The sequence below is a fragment of the Octopus bimaculoides genome, chromosome 8 (assembly GCF_046866305.1).
Source record: "Octopus bimaculoides isolate indiv1 chromosome 8, ASM4686630v1, whole genome shotgun sequence".
Classification (NCBI taxonomy): domain Eukaryota; kingdom Metazoa; phylum Mollusca; class Cephalopoda; order Octopoda; family Octopodidae; genus Octopus; species Octopus bimaculoides.
The window spans coordinates 100,629,250-100,644,549 of record NC_142935.1 but is presented as its reverse complement, the minus strand read 5'-3'; the positions used below and the strand labels follow the sequence as shown (position 1 = coordinate 100,644,549).

Genomic DNA, 15,300 nt, shown 5'->3' with positions numbered 1-15,300 from the left:
TTTTCTTACTTGGCATCGAACTTTCCACAACGATCAACATAAATTTTCTCACTCGCAACGCCTGTAGGTTTTGAAAATGTAATTTTCCCAAATAAAGTGGTCTCATGCAGCTATAGGATCCTATGGTACTCAACTAAGAGTCCACCGCATCTTATAGCAGGAACAGCTGTAGGCTAATGAAATTCATTACGTAACATTTGGTTTTTCCAGTGTCATCTACATACATATATATATATATATATATATATATGTAGTGTGTATGTGTGTGAAGGGTGTATGGCCCAGCGGTTAGGGTGTTGCTCTCGAGATCACTAGATGGCAATTTCAGTCTTTGACCGCGTGGTGCATGGTATTCTTGAGTCAAGCACCTCAACTTATGTTGTTTGCGATCTCTTGGACAGTTGACGTGTGGCTCGAAGTGGACCACGCTAGTGGAAGGACCCTGAATGACGGTATATGGCAAAATATTGTGGGTTGCATACGTAACTGCACACACTCTATGCAGCTGGAACACGTGTCGGTAATTTTGAACTAACTAACTACGCTGTATAATTAACTGTTAAATTAGTATGTGTACATTCATGAAAAGAAGCGGTGGATATAGAAAGTGTCGCAACCTCCATATGACACTTATTGGGAATGTCCCGCAAGGTTTGTTCTGATCACATGTGCAAAATATGCATATGCATGTATTATATGTATTTTGTATGTATGAACGTTTGTTCTGTGTCTGTTTGTTTGAGGAGCTAAAGATTATAATATTTAACGAGTGTTCTCAATTCGTACGTTATTCGGCTTCTTAGATAGGGCGAATGTGTATGTAGGAGTCTTGTATTACCTAATGGAAAAATTCTTACAGGAAACCTTGTGTATCTTAGAGAATAGTACGGCATTAGATGACACAAACATGGAACATCATTGATATTATTATCGCTATAATAAGGTGTTATATTCTAATGATGTATGGTCAGTAAAAATACAGTATTGTACGGCAAATTTTGTTGAATATTATAAATTTGCTCAGGTAAGTGTTTGCACTTACTCTTTCCAAAGTCACATTTTGGGTGAAGAGTGAAAGAATTGCAATATGGCTCCTGCCTCACTTGACCCCAGGATGTGACAGTGGAGGGAGAAACGACTACATCAGCATTGGACTGGTGATTGGTAGTTTATCTAACCAACTCGAATGAAGTGAGGAATGGCAAAGATGACAAATGGATTTAGGATTTTAACTCAGAGAGACTTGAAATAAATATTGCGGTGCATACTATCGGAGACTATATGTGTGCGCACACATATGCACGCGTTTACGTGTGCATGTGCGTGTGTGTATGAGTGAGTGTATGTACGCACACATGCACACACTCTCGTCTAACTCGAACCACATCTACTGTTTTCTATCTCTCTCAGTTTCTCTCTTTCTCTACATGTCTCACTTATGGCTTTTCTTGTCTTCATTATCTCAGCCGCAACACACATCTTCCTTGCTCTCTGAAATTTACTTTCACTTCTTTCTCTCTTTAATTCTTCCGTTCTTTAAGGTTTTTTTTTTTTTTTGCTTTAAAACTCATTTCACGACTCCCAAAGTATGGCTTCTCTGTAAAATAATAAATATTAAAAAAATAACAAAAGAAAACAAATTAATTGATCCCTTTATGGCTCAAAGTAGCAAAGTATGTCTTTTGCAAGAAAATACATGAGAGAGAGAGGTGGGGGCCACGTGGTTTCTTTAATGTAACCCCAAACAAAACGAAACAAATTACAAGGAGCCCTCAAAAGATAGAGAGGCAGAAATATCAGCTGCTTTGATTTCTGACAGGCGACGACAACATTGCATCTATGCAGGGAAATAACAAATACACAACTAAGACAATATGGCCGGAAAAGGGTCTTCTGTGGCGATGGCGGTGTTGGAGAGAGAAAGCTTTCGGCACATCCAAGTTGCAGTGAAGACCACTTTAGATATATATACGTTCCTCTCTCTCTGTGTACTTTCATATGTGTGTGTGTGTGTGTGTTGTGTGTATGCATGATATATATATATATATATACACACACACACACACGAGGGGTGTATGAAAAGTTTTGAGCCTCAAAAACAAAACAAAAAACATGGTACAAGACTTCAAGGCTCAAAACTTTTCATACACCCCTCGTGTGTGTGTGTGTGTGTGTGTGTGTGTGTGTGTGTGTGTGTGTATATATATATATATATATATATATATATATATATATATATATATATAGTTTATTGCTAAGTGAGGTTAAAAGCATCAATCATTTTGCATGTTTCAATTTTGAAGTCAATCTATTTCTAGATTATTATGATAATAAACCACCTTCTATGTTTTTAGGAATTATTTCGGTACACTGACTGGAGTAAAATAACCATAGAATGCTCATCTGGTCCATTCGGGCAACAGACAACGTTTGCCGGAGAAACAATACATAACTGTCGTAGTAATTCAGTTGGCGATACATACACACGTTAGCTGCTGCGATGATCTTCGTATATCTTCTTGCCTTGCCATCCGTTACACACCACACAATCGTTTCCTTATCGCTAGCATCCGTAATGAGTGGTAACCATACCGATATCTTTGACAACAACATATTCATATATTTGTCTATATATAAATATATATCTATATATGTGTGTGTATGTATGTATATATATATGTATATATGCCTGTATGGATATCACCTTTTACTTTTTGCTGTTTACTGGTTTCAAACATTAGACTGCGGCCATGCTGGGGCGCCGCCTTCCAGAATTTTAATCGAACAAATCGACCCCAGTGCTGTGTCAACTACTTACAACATAATTCGATCAGTACGTGATTTAAGTGATCGAACGTTAAGAATTACCATTGTCGACGCCGACGAAAATCTATTTACATTTATTTTCTTCAGACACAAATTCATACAATCAAAAACACGCGCGCGCTCGGACACACATACACATATTGTCTATGTAAATATAAATATACAACTAATAAATCGTTGTCGCTCGATTAATTTTTGCCGCTGGTGCCATCAGATGATATTAAATCTTTCCCTTCCGTATCTCCAATGAAAATAAAGGAAAGCGATAAAAAGTAGGCGAACGAAAATACATAAACAACTCTGCTTACCTCCCCTAATTTCCTCACAACCTGGATAAACAATGACATCTTAACTCTACACACATTTTACATTCATAATTTCAGATTTTTTTTTTTATTCATTATTTCACGAATGACAAAACGGTGCAGGATTTTGGCAGAATCGGGAGATCGCTCGACTGCTTGATACTTTGCAATATTTGTTTAGTTCTTTTATATTCTAGTTTTTAACTTGTTTCAATCATTAGAATGCAGCCATACTGGGTACCACCCTAAAGAGTTCTAGTCGAACGAATCGACCCCAGTACTTACTTTTTAAGCCCGGTCACTGTTGGTGTGCTTATGTCCCCGTAAACTAGCTGTTTTGCTAAACCGTTAGTTTACGGGGACATAAGTACACCAACACCGATTGTAAAGCTGTAGTGGGGAACACACACACACACACACACACACATATATATATATATACATATATATATATATACATGACGGGTTTCTTTCCGTTTCCGTCTGCCAGATCCACTTACAAGGCTTTGGTCGGCCCGTGGTTATAGAAGAATAGTAGAAGATACTTGCCCAAGGTGGTGCATAATGGGACTGAACCTGGAACCATGTGGTTGGGAAGTAAACTTCTCGTCACACGGCTATACCTTGCGTACATTTATTTATTCCATACTTTATGCTGAAAATTATATATAAGTCAAGTGTGCTTTACGTTACTCTGGGATCGCTCAAACGTATTGAATTCGATTTAATCGATGAAACTGATTATTCGCTGCTAAAGAAATCTGAAACGTATTGCTTCAATCAGAAATTATTCCATATTTTATAAATTACTGACACATCAATATTGTTCCGTTTCGATGTTGTGATGTGCTGCAGGATAAAACTCTAGATACAACATCAACAACACTGTATAAGAGCATGAAGTAATTACACCGCACACCCACATATCTATATAGCATTATATATACATATATATATATATATATATACACACACACACACATATATATATATATATATATATATATATATATATATATATATATATATATATATATATCGATCAGCTGCAGACCATGCTGGGCGAACTGGATTTCAGGGGTTCGGTGGTTGGCCTGAGGATCGACTGTACGAAAACCAAGTACATACGGTCTGAGTGCGTAGCGATCGGTCGCCAAAGAGACGGAGGCGATAAAATAGGAGAGGTGAGCAGCTATGAGCGTCTCCGTCAAAAAGTGACTATGACTCGAGAGATGAAGAATGAGATCCCGTGAAGGGTAGGAGCAATTAGGAGAGAATTCAACTTGGTGAAGGATGTGCTTAAGGCCAACTTAGACAACTCGCTCCAATCTCTTCAACAGCAGAGTCTTGCCTGCAATGCTATTCACGCATGTAAGGAATGGGCCTTGGCGAAGAGAGAAGAACATCTGTTTACGGCGCAGAAAGATCGATGACGGATATCTCGTTAAGAGATCACGCGGCGAACGAGGAGATCAGGGATAGAACTGGAGTAAAGAGCGTCGTCGCCGCCGAATAGCACCACACAAAGCTACGATGGACCGGTCATGACGCAAGGCTCACAGACAGCCGGTGGACTGGTGCAGCTGTCGAGCGGAGGAGACCACTCGGAAGACCTCCAATCGGGTGGGAAAATGTGAGTAACATATTTGGAACAACCGTGGAAGAGAATGGCGAGAGCACGAGGGGAATGGAGCGAATGGTGAGGTTAGCGGAGCCGACTCGGCACGAGACAACCAATCTAGGTGATATATATATATGCAGACATATACATGTGTGTGTGCGTGTGTGTGTATGTGTGTGGAAACTGTTAGCTTAATGGTTTGAGCGCTCAACCGGAAATTGAGAGGTGCAGGTATCGATTCCCCGTAGAGGCTTGCTGACCACTTTTAACGGCGGTGTTCCAGCATGGCTGCAACTCTGGAGCTGAAACTAGTAAAGGAAGATTTCTATGAATATGGTTATTTAATCCGTAATTGTTTGTCCGACAAAATATATTGTTCTCGAAGAACCATGGATGAAACAAAGTATGCGGATGAAATGTTTATGCACTCACTAACGTATCTCTGAGTTCTTTATTTTTATTCGCTGACGACAGCTTTTGTTTTGAAATTGTCACCCCTTGCGTACCTATATATGTAGTAGGTACGCAAAAATAGCATTGCAAATGAAAAAAAAATATTTAGATCATTTCAAATATGATTGAGATATAATTAACTTTTACAAAGGCTGTATTTGCCATTGAAAACCTTTATTGCACTAGGTGTTGAAGAACATCAACAACATTGAAATGACTCCAGGAACTTTTGTTTCTTTATAGCCAATCAATATCAGAACATGAGGTGATCATGCGCGACGCCGAACCCGGTTGAACAAAATTTTGCACTGGGTGCACGAAAGCATTGTTGCAAAAAGACCAACAGATCACTTGAAATGTCTGAGGGGACAATTGAGACACTTAAAAAGGGCGCATTCGCTGCTAATGTCGATGTGATTAACGATGGCAATAAAGCGGCAGGCTGGCAGAATCATTAACAGCCCGGATAAAATGCGTTAGCTGTATATTTCCGGACATGTCCTTAATTCAAATGCCGCCGAAGACGACGTTGAGGACTGGAGTCGATATCATGGCTTCTTCATCTCTTCAACTTGCTAGACTTCTGCCAAAATAGTTAGCTGTTAAATAATGGTTACTTTTTGTCTAGCTTGTTATTAATAATGTAGAGAAGGTTAGGTATTGTGCTGGTTTTCAATGTTAGTTGTGATATTGGAGATGAGAATAATATAGCGATGGGTTGTGGTGGTGCTGGCTGCGATAGTGGCTTGGGGGTCTTTTTCTTAAATAGAGATAATCACTGTTGAAATGTTTTAAGAATTATCTTGAGAAACATGAGGCGTGAACGTACGCGTTTGGCGAAAGAATTATACATCAATGTTTGTTTAACCCCACGAGTAGTAAAATAATGTGTGTTCGCGCGTGTGTGTGATTGTATGCGTGAGTGTATACATATAAACATATGTGTTTGTGCGTATGGCTGAACGGCATATTGTGATATATCGGCAAAGTTTTCTTTATATATGAAAACAAACATTTGAGTCTCACATGTAGTGTGTGTATATATATATATATATATACACACACACACACACACACACACACATACATACATACATACATGTATGTGTGTATTCATAAGATAATTGGGGAATTTTACGCATTGAGACCTCCGTCCGTTGATATATAATAAATATGTCAGTCTACAGACTATCAATGGAAGAAGCATAGAAAAGAATGAGAGAGAAACAAAGAGAGAGAAGTCAAAGAAAGAAAGAATGAAACGAAAAGGGAAAAAAATTTCGAGTTTGAGAGGGGAATCAGTAAGAAGAAAAAGGGGACGAAAGGAAAATGAGTGAGTGAAATGGGTGAAATACTAAGGTCATTGGGCTAGGGTTATATGTAAAAGTAATTAGGCATGTGTGTGTGTGTGTATATATATATATATATATATATATATATATATATATATATATGCATGTATGTATATCATAAAATAAATTGAGTTACGGTATGCAAATTAGTAGCACTAGTTGGCTGAATTGACGGGAATTGTTGAGTATTTAAACAGATTCGCTGCTCGTTTCTTTGGGATTGGTCAAATTGATGGAGACACCCCTGATGAGAATCCAACCTGGTTTGCAAGTTGATTAAGGCTTTTCATAATTTCTCTTTTTCCAGTCTGCGGAGAAACAGCAAAATTAGCTCTGTTTATATATCTACTACATAGGTTATACGTATATGTATTTATTCTCATCTAAAGTGGAGACAAGTACCAACACTTCCATGTGGCACGCTTGAATAATGGAGAATCTCTTCACATAAAACCATTGGTTTCCTTGTTCTATGCAGAGTCGTGACATTGAATGAATGGTTGTCGAGTGGGTTCATGATAGACATACAACTTCTCATTACGCTTTAAGATTACGGAACAAAACTAGAAGGGTGTCCTGTAGCCCTCTCTGACGGGGAAGCCAACGTAAATGATCCAGCTGCGCATATGTCAGCATTTGTAGACTTTGTCTATCTTATCCCTCACCTGGTCTGGTCACAGACAATTTCTCTCCAAAAGACAGACAGAAAGGGAGAAGAAAGGAATGCCATACTAGACCACTACTTTCTTTATCGACCCCAAAATGATGAAAGGCAAAAATGCCCTCGGATTAAATTGAACACAGCGCACTAAGAGTCGCAAGGAAAACTAAGGCAATGAATCCGCTCTCTGCTAATCCTACAAATTAGCCGCCTTACATTTACATACATGTATACACCCACACACAGGCACACTTACATTGTGTGTATTCATACATATACATGTACACAAACATATATATATGCATATATACATCCATGCATACCTACATACACAGAAGCCCACATGCATATGCATATATTCATATATATATATATATATATGTGTGTGTGTGCATGTGCGTCTCCATGTACATATAAGTTTATACATAAATACACACATTTATACAGATATCACATATTTATGTATACAGATAGAAATGTGTGTGTGTGTGTGTGTGTGCGTGTGTGTGAGCATGTGTCGAGCTGCTTATCCGCATGTCAAATTGCTGGAAAAAAACATGTTTTCTACACAAATTTAGCCACGTATTGAACAAGATAATCCTCGTTGGTGATCCGTTGTTGTAAACGATGTTCTAAATATAAATACTTATTAAATTAAAATTGTTGTTAGCTTCAATATGTGAACATTGATTGTTAATTAACTTTCTTACTGGACAAATGATCAAGCAATAAACAGAACTATTTGTGTGTATAGGTGTGTGTGTGTGTGTGCGTGTGGTAGAGGGAATTCTAAACAGGGACACAAACAAGAGGCAACAACAGACATTTAGAAACTGGAATGAAAATAGCAAAAAGAACATATATTAAATATGATAGTTACGTTATCCGCCTCCTCATTGTATCTGCTCCTCCACCCCCAGCTACCACTACGATTACTCCTCCTCCCCTCCTACTACAAAAATACTCATACCAATACCTTTCAATTACCCTTTTTTAAAAGTTTATCTTTTTAGTTGTTTCACTCATTAGACTGCGTCCATGCTGCGGCACTACCTTGGAGAATTTAATCGAACAAGTCGCCCCGAATACTTACTTTTAAATCTGTACTTTTTGTATCGGTCTTCTACCAAACCCCTAAGTTACGGGATATAAAGAAACCAACACTGTTAGGCACGCAATGGTGAGGAAACAAAGTGTATGTGCGCATCTATCTGTGTGTGTGTATGTACGTATATACAGACACACACACACACATATACATACGTGTTCTTGTTTGTCTCCTGTCCAAGCTTGATTTACGCGATCTCCACCACAACCACTGAGCGGCCCAAGGCTGTGGAGAATAAAATGCCCAAGGTACCGCGCAGCGAGACTGAACCCGAAAGCACTTGTTTTCAAAACGAGTTTTATTGCGCCTTCTAATGTGGGCTAGCAATGTTGAAGGAAGGGGAACGCGAATCGATTACATCAACCGCAGTTTTTCATTAATACTTTATTTTATCGAAAGGATTAAAGCAATGTTGACCTCAGTGAGATTTGGAGACAGAAGGTAGAACCGAAATGAATGACCCCATGCATGCATAAGTCTGGGCAAGGTTGTTTATGGAAGACCAGCAGTCGCCCATGCATACCAGCTTCCCCTCTCCATGCCACCAATGTTATTCAAGGGAAAGGCAAAGGGGCCGATACAGTTTGGCACCAGTGACGTCGCAGCTCATTTATAAACGTGCAAGTGGCTGAGCACTCCACGGACACTGCACGTACCCTTAACGTAGTTTTCGGGGAGATTGTCAGGGAATCGAAACCGTGATCCTACGACCGCGAGTCCGCTGCCCTAACCACTGGGCCATTGCGCCTTCACATACACACACACATATATATATATATATATATATAAAAGTGCATGCATATATGTCTGATTTCTCTCTCTCTCTCTCTCTGTCCCCCGCCCCTTTTCTCTATATAGATTGTAAATCCTTTCTTCTTTGGGCCCAAGGCTTGAAATTCGTGGGAAGGGGTCTAAGTCATCGCTCCCGGTGCTTGACCAGTACTTATTTCATGGACTCCGAAAGGACGAAAGGCAAAGTCGAGCCCGGAACAATTCGAACTCAGACCCTAAAAACGGTCGAAATGTCTCCCAACACTTTGTCCGGAACGCTAGCGATGCTACCGGCTCCTCTTCGTCTCTTACGGAAGTAGGTATCTATATATGTATATATACATATATAGAGAGATACATATACACACACACACGTGCGCATAAGCGAACGCGCATACACACACATGTATATATATTATACATATATACATAAACTACACGCGCTCGCACACTTGTACAACTCCTGGTGAGTTTTATAAATATCTCTGCCGTCGTCGACAATAAATTTTATTAAAATGTTAGCTTCTGAAAAAAATTATAAACAAATTTAAGAAATTAATATATAGAAGAAAAAATTCAACTTTCCTAAAATATATTTAAACACCCTCTAACTCCGCCCCCCCCCCTCCGTTACCTACACACATATATAGATAACCACTCACACGCGTATAGTTAAGGATAAAGATATAGATATGCGTTTATATTCACACACGCATGTGTGACACAGAGAAGTTAATTGAAATCTGATTGAAATGTAATATTCGACCATTCTGACAAGGAGAATAGTAAGTGGGAGAGGGAGGGAGAGAGGGAATGATAGAGATAGAGAGGGGGGATTAAGAGAGGGGGTGAGAGAAGGTGAATAGGCGTTGCTGTTTGTCTCACTATAGCATGCATCTGTGTGTGCGTGCTTGCATGTGTGCGCGTGAGATGAGTATGTGTGTGTATACATAGATATATGTGTATTTATATTTATAGATGTATGTATGTATGTATGGATGGAGAGAGAAAAAAGAGAGAGAGACAGGCAGACAGGCAGACAGAGAGATGGAGAAGAGTGTGGAAGAATAGTTGTTTCGGTGTGTGCGTATTTTTATGTTGTTTTATGTGTATGAATGTGTGTGTGTGAGAGAGAGAGAGAGAGAAGAAAGAGAAGGATTCAGTAAGTAAATGGTTGGGGAGGGGTGTTTATGTTAGGGCAGTGTGTGGTTTGGGAAAAACTTGTTGAGGGTTAGAGAGAGAGATCGATCGTACGATCGATCGATCGGCAGGCAGACACAGACTGTGGGAGAGATAGAGAAAGTCATAGAGTGTGTGTTTGTGGAGTTGTCTGTGTGTGTTACGAGTTTCTTGGGTGGAACAGTTTTGTATTTAAAAAAGATATTTCAATGTGACACTTCCTTTCTTGCAATCCAACCACACACACACACACACACACACACACACACACACACTCTCTCTCTATCTATCTATCTCGCTCGCTCTGTCTGTCCCTCTCTTTCATCCCGCTTTTGTCTGTTGCTCTCCCTCTCTCACTCCCAATCACCGGGTTGCTGTCTCTCTCTCTCTCTTCATCTGCCTTAACCACTCTATATTTCTATCTTTCCATCTTTAGAAAAAAGAAACTGTGCAGAGTTGTGGAAATCGGCTGCGCAGCGGATGTCGGCATAAAGCTGAAGATCAATGGAAAAGAGAACACCTACGCTAAACTATTGAGAAATCTGCAGCAGCTCTATCCAGATTACAAGTTCGGGTTTATACCTGTAATTACTGGGGTCCTGGGATATGTAATACACTGCCTAAACACCAATCTTCAGAAATTAGGATTCTCAAAACTAGAAAGCACAAATCTAATTCGTAGACTACACATCCAGTCCATCACTGGAACTGTAAAAGTTTGTACAACTTTCCAGAAATTATCCTTTAAATATATATGAGCATGTCTAGACATGCAGCAATATGCATGAAAATACATACATAAGACATAGAAATTTGCACATACATACATACATTCATACGCACATACATTGTTCCGACTTGGTGGCCATAACCCGAACTTACAGAATCAACGAGGACAGGGTGAATTCAAAACAACAAGACACCGTGAATGTTTTGTAAAATATTATTAATAGTCAGCATAAAAACAGCTTACAACAAGCAAATATATACACGAACAAGCAGCAAATGCTACGCCAGACATGCAGTCAGTCAAAAGTTACAAGGGTAACATATATACACAGTTCAGAAATTCGGACTCCGTATCCCGGTTTTGGTTTCACCAAAATTAACCTCACACAAATTTGGTTTTTCAAAAATATGCATTCCAAAAATTTTGGATTTTATAAAATCCGGATTTCCATTTTAGTACAAATTCGGTTTTCGAAAATCGGATTTTGAACCTTAACTTTATACAATCTGTCTTCAAAAATTCAGTGTTCACCCTTGGATTTCGAACCTTGGACCTAAACGTAATTAAATCTAATGTCAAAGCAACCATTTAAACTAAAAGTTCATGACACAAAACAGCTGCCAGACTACATCAATAATTATTGTTAAAATTAAATAGTCAAACAAAAAGTTAGTTTGCTTTAAATTCACACAAAATTGCTTGATACAAGCAGCTGAGTTAACCATTAGACGAAATTTGCAGTTAGTTGTTTAATACCAAAAAATTGGTTACATGAAAAATTTAAATTCATACCCCCTTTAGCTATTTCTACATATTTTAACATTTATCTTCACAGAAAATAACTAGCAAAATTACTACACAAATGCAGGGTTCAAAATTCACATAAATATAACATAAAATAACGTAAGAGATTTTTTTGTACTCACCCAGATGTGACACAGAAATTCTTGGAGCATAAAATAAATCCGTAAATGCCTAACACAAAGTGCATAAACTAAACAGGTAATCAGAACTTCCAGAATCCAATTGAACAAATTTATCTCGCAGAATAAACACTCACAAAACAAAAAGAAAAAACTGGCAGGTAAAATTATCTCTGTTTATAAAGTTTGCCAGGGTCTAACCAATTTGTCATAGTTTCACAGTTTTTTTTTTTTTTTGGCTAATAACTCTAGCGCCCCCTCCCCATTTTAACAATGGACTTCACCCTTACAGTGCAGCATGAAAACTGTTTTCCTGTTTACTTCACAGGCGGTTCGAGTTGTTTCTTGTCAGGAAGAACGTCAGTCATAGTAAGCCCCTTGTGGGCAATAAAGAAATAAGAACGTAAGTCATAGTGTTAAATTATTTCGTCTGCCGTTATGTTCTGAGTTCAAATTCCGCCGAGGTCGACCTTGCCTTTCATCCTTTCAGGGTCGATTAAATAAGTACCAGTTACGCACTGGGGTCGATATAATCGACTTAATCCGTTTGTCTGTCCTTGTTTGTCCCCTCTATGTTTAGCCCCTTGTGGACAATAAAGAAATAAGAACGTAAGTCATAGTGTTAAATATTTGTTTGGTTAATTGTTACGGTTCAAATTGTTGCTAGTGTTTTTGAATTGTTGTTGTTTTGGATCTTTTCCTTTTGGCCGGCACATAGTAAAAAAAATTTCTTATAACTAAACACTTTCAAATTTCTTATACTGATAGAATGTGTCATTTAAAACATCATTAAAAAAAATTTTTTTTTTCTATGTGCCGGCAAAAAGGAAAAGATCCGTTGCTTTATTCCCATTGTGGGAAAAATGAAGAGAACGCCAGCAGGTGGCCACAGTTATGCGGCTGCAACTGGAAAAGGGATAAACGTGGAAACACTGGAAGTACGTGAAATAAAGGTTGAACCATGAAAAATGAAGGAATGCGAGAAGTTGGTGGAAAGAAATGGAAATACACTGAAATTAACGCCGCCTGTCGAACTAACGACTAACGTAATGAAAAGGACGGTGATACAGAAGACAATGAAGATAGCAACAAGGAAAATAGAAATAGCGACAATAGAGGCTATTGAAGGGTGTTTGGAGAATATAAAAAGACTAACTGCATTTATAACAAGAGGGACAAAGTACGCTACTGTGGAGGTGCATCAGAAGAGGAAGCAATTAAGCACACCACGGAGGCAATAAGATCAGAAGAATGCGTACTTTTGTCATCGTACTGTAGCAAACGTGTGGCCAGGGTGCGAGTTGGCAAAGTGCCCCCAGAGCTGAAAGATGTATGGCCGATGACAGCCATAATGTATGACATGAATGAGGAGGCCAAGATACTGAAGGCCACAAGAACGCAAAAGTGTTAACTACTGGGGATATGGAATAGAGTTAACGGTTCAAGCAACAGTGGAAGACCTAAACAGAATTGTCGAAGAGATAGTGCTGCCCAACGACGTAAGATTGAGAGTGGTGGTAGAGGGCAGCCGCCTATATGTTATACATATGGGGAAAAAAGCCACATGAAGGTGAGGTGCCCCCAGAAGGAACAACAGATAGAGCAGACGGAGAGGTAGGAGAGCACGGGCCATGTGTTACAGGTCGGGATCAAGGAGAAAACAACGAAGGAGGGGTTCAGAGTGGTTAAAAAAAGAGAAGTGGGAGAGTGAGTTCTCCGCCAGAGCAGTAGAAAAAGAAGAAAGAAGAGATGGAAAAGGAGGAGACCAGAAGGAAGGAAGACAAAATGGTGGTGGACAAAGTAAGCGAAAAGGAACTTGAAGCGTTCAAAGAGGAGTTGCATAAGGAAGAGACATTGGTGAAGGCACCGGTTGTTCCAGTGGAGGGAGAAAATTTAGAAACGCAAGTGGAGAGACTGTCCAAAGTGGTGGAATAAAAGAAGGTACCAGGAGCGGAGCAGGACAAGAGAAAACTAATAAGAAAAAAAATGATTTCGATGGAATTTTGTGACGCAAAAAGCAAAGAAACTGAAAAGAAAATATTAAAGTTTAAACATATTTATAAGAGTTAAGTTGGCCACGGATGTGTATTCCGAGAATGTGAAGGCCATCGTGGTTGACAAGGACACCTACAACAGACTAAACGACATGTGTGGGAAAGGGATTGACCTGCCAGGAGTGATGGCGGAGTTCGATGAATTTCCACCTGTAGTGGAGTTAAAAGAATTCGAACCCTTCATGAAATATCAAAAGGAAAAAAGTAAAATTGTTTTATTGAAGAAAGAAGGACAAAAGTAAAATTGTATCTTTAAAAAGAAAAAGAAAAAACGAGAATAAGATAAAACAATAAGATAATAGAACGATTGTAAATAGTTTGTATGAACGTTCAAATGATACTGTATGGGAGTGGGGCCCATGCAGCCATTTCCTTTTTCATTTTTATATAACATAACATTTTCATTCGTTTTATGCTTTTGTCCCCACTGTGTTGTGGCCGTAGTGCCAAAATAAAAGACACTTCACATTATGATTTATAACTTCCTAACAACATACATACACACATACAAAAATACCCTATTGTTGATGTTGAAATTCCAATGAAGGTGCCTTGGATCTAGGTTAGGATCCGGTTCTTTCTCTATTGACAAGAAATCTGTTTGTTTCTTGCTTTTAACGGTTTCAAATTCTGGTTCAAAGTGAAGAAATGGAAGGGATTATTCGCTTACATCGACCTCGGTACTTGAGTAGTATTTATGTTATCGACCCCAAAACAATGAAAGACAAAACTGAATTCGGTGGTATTTGAACGCACCGGAAGAAATGCCGCAAAGCATTTTTGTCCAACGCTTCAAATGTTCGCTGCCTTAGAGTTACTAATAATCCTTTGTGCGATCGGCAGAAAGCCCAAAGTTTTGGAAATGGGGAAAGTCGATTACATTGACCCCTAGTGTGCGACTGTTACTTATTTCATGAAAGGCAAACTCGACTGCGGCGGAATTTGAACTCAGAACGTAAAGACAGACGAAATGCCGCAAAACATTTTATCCGGCGTGCTAACCACTCTGCCAGCTCACCGCTTTAGTGTTACAATAATAATATTGATTAAGCAATGACAATAGTATTGAGTGTGATAATGTCGGGAATGGAGATGTTGAGAGCGGAAATGTTGGTATTTCTAGAATGGATAGTGATAATGTTGGTTGAGAACCGTTAACGAGGGTGAGTGGAGGGAGGGATAGTAGTGAGAGTAAAAGTGTTTTTACTCTTAGCCTTTGGAACAATAATATTGGGAGCAATAGTGTTGGCTGTAATAGTGTTGATAGCGATAGCACTGATAACCGATAATGTTGATAGTGATAGTGTTGGTCCTGTT

The 15,300-nt window shown here is 38.9% G+C and overlaps 1 protein-coding gene and 1 long non-coding RNA gene across 4 annotated transcripts in view; one reads left to right on the top strand and one right to left on the bottom strand.

Annotated features, from left to right (window-relative positions):
• Positions 1 to 12,079, bottom strand: part of LOC106872559 (uncharacterized) — an 82,791-nt gene extending 70,712 nt beyond the window's left edge. For 2 of the 3 annotated variants that reach the window (XM_052970297.2, XM_052970296.2), the window contains exon 1: positions 11,933 to 12,060. The gene's annotated coding sequence lies outside the window, so the exon portion shown is untranslated. Of the gene's footprint in view, positions 1 to 11,932 lie in introns of all 3 variants that reach the window. The other variant, XM_089356879.1, reaches the window with a different exon arrangement.
• A 123-nt stretch (positions 12,080 to 12,202) lies between these two features.
• On the top strand, positions 12,203 to 13,344 carry LOC149134523 (uncharacterized). Its single transcript, XR_016242964.1, has 2 exons — positions 12,203 to 12,332; positions 12,757 to 13,344. It is a non-coding gene; the product is annotated as an uncharacterized LOC149134523 (long non-coding RNA).
• The last annotated feature ends 1,956 nt before the right edge of the window (positions 13,345 to 15,300 follow it).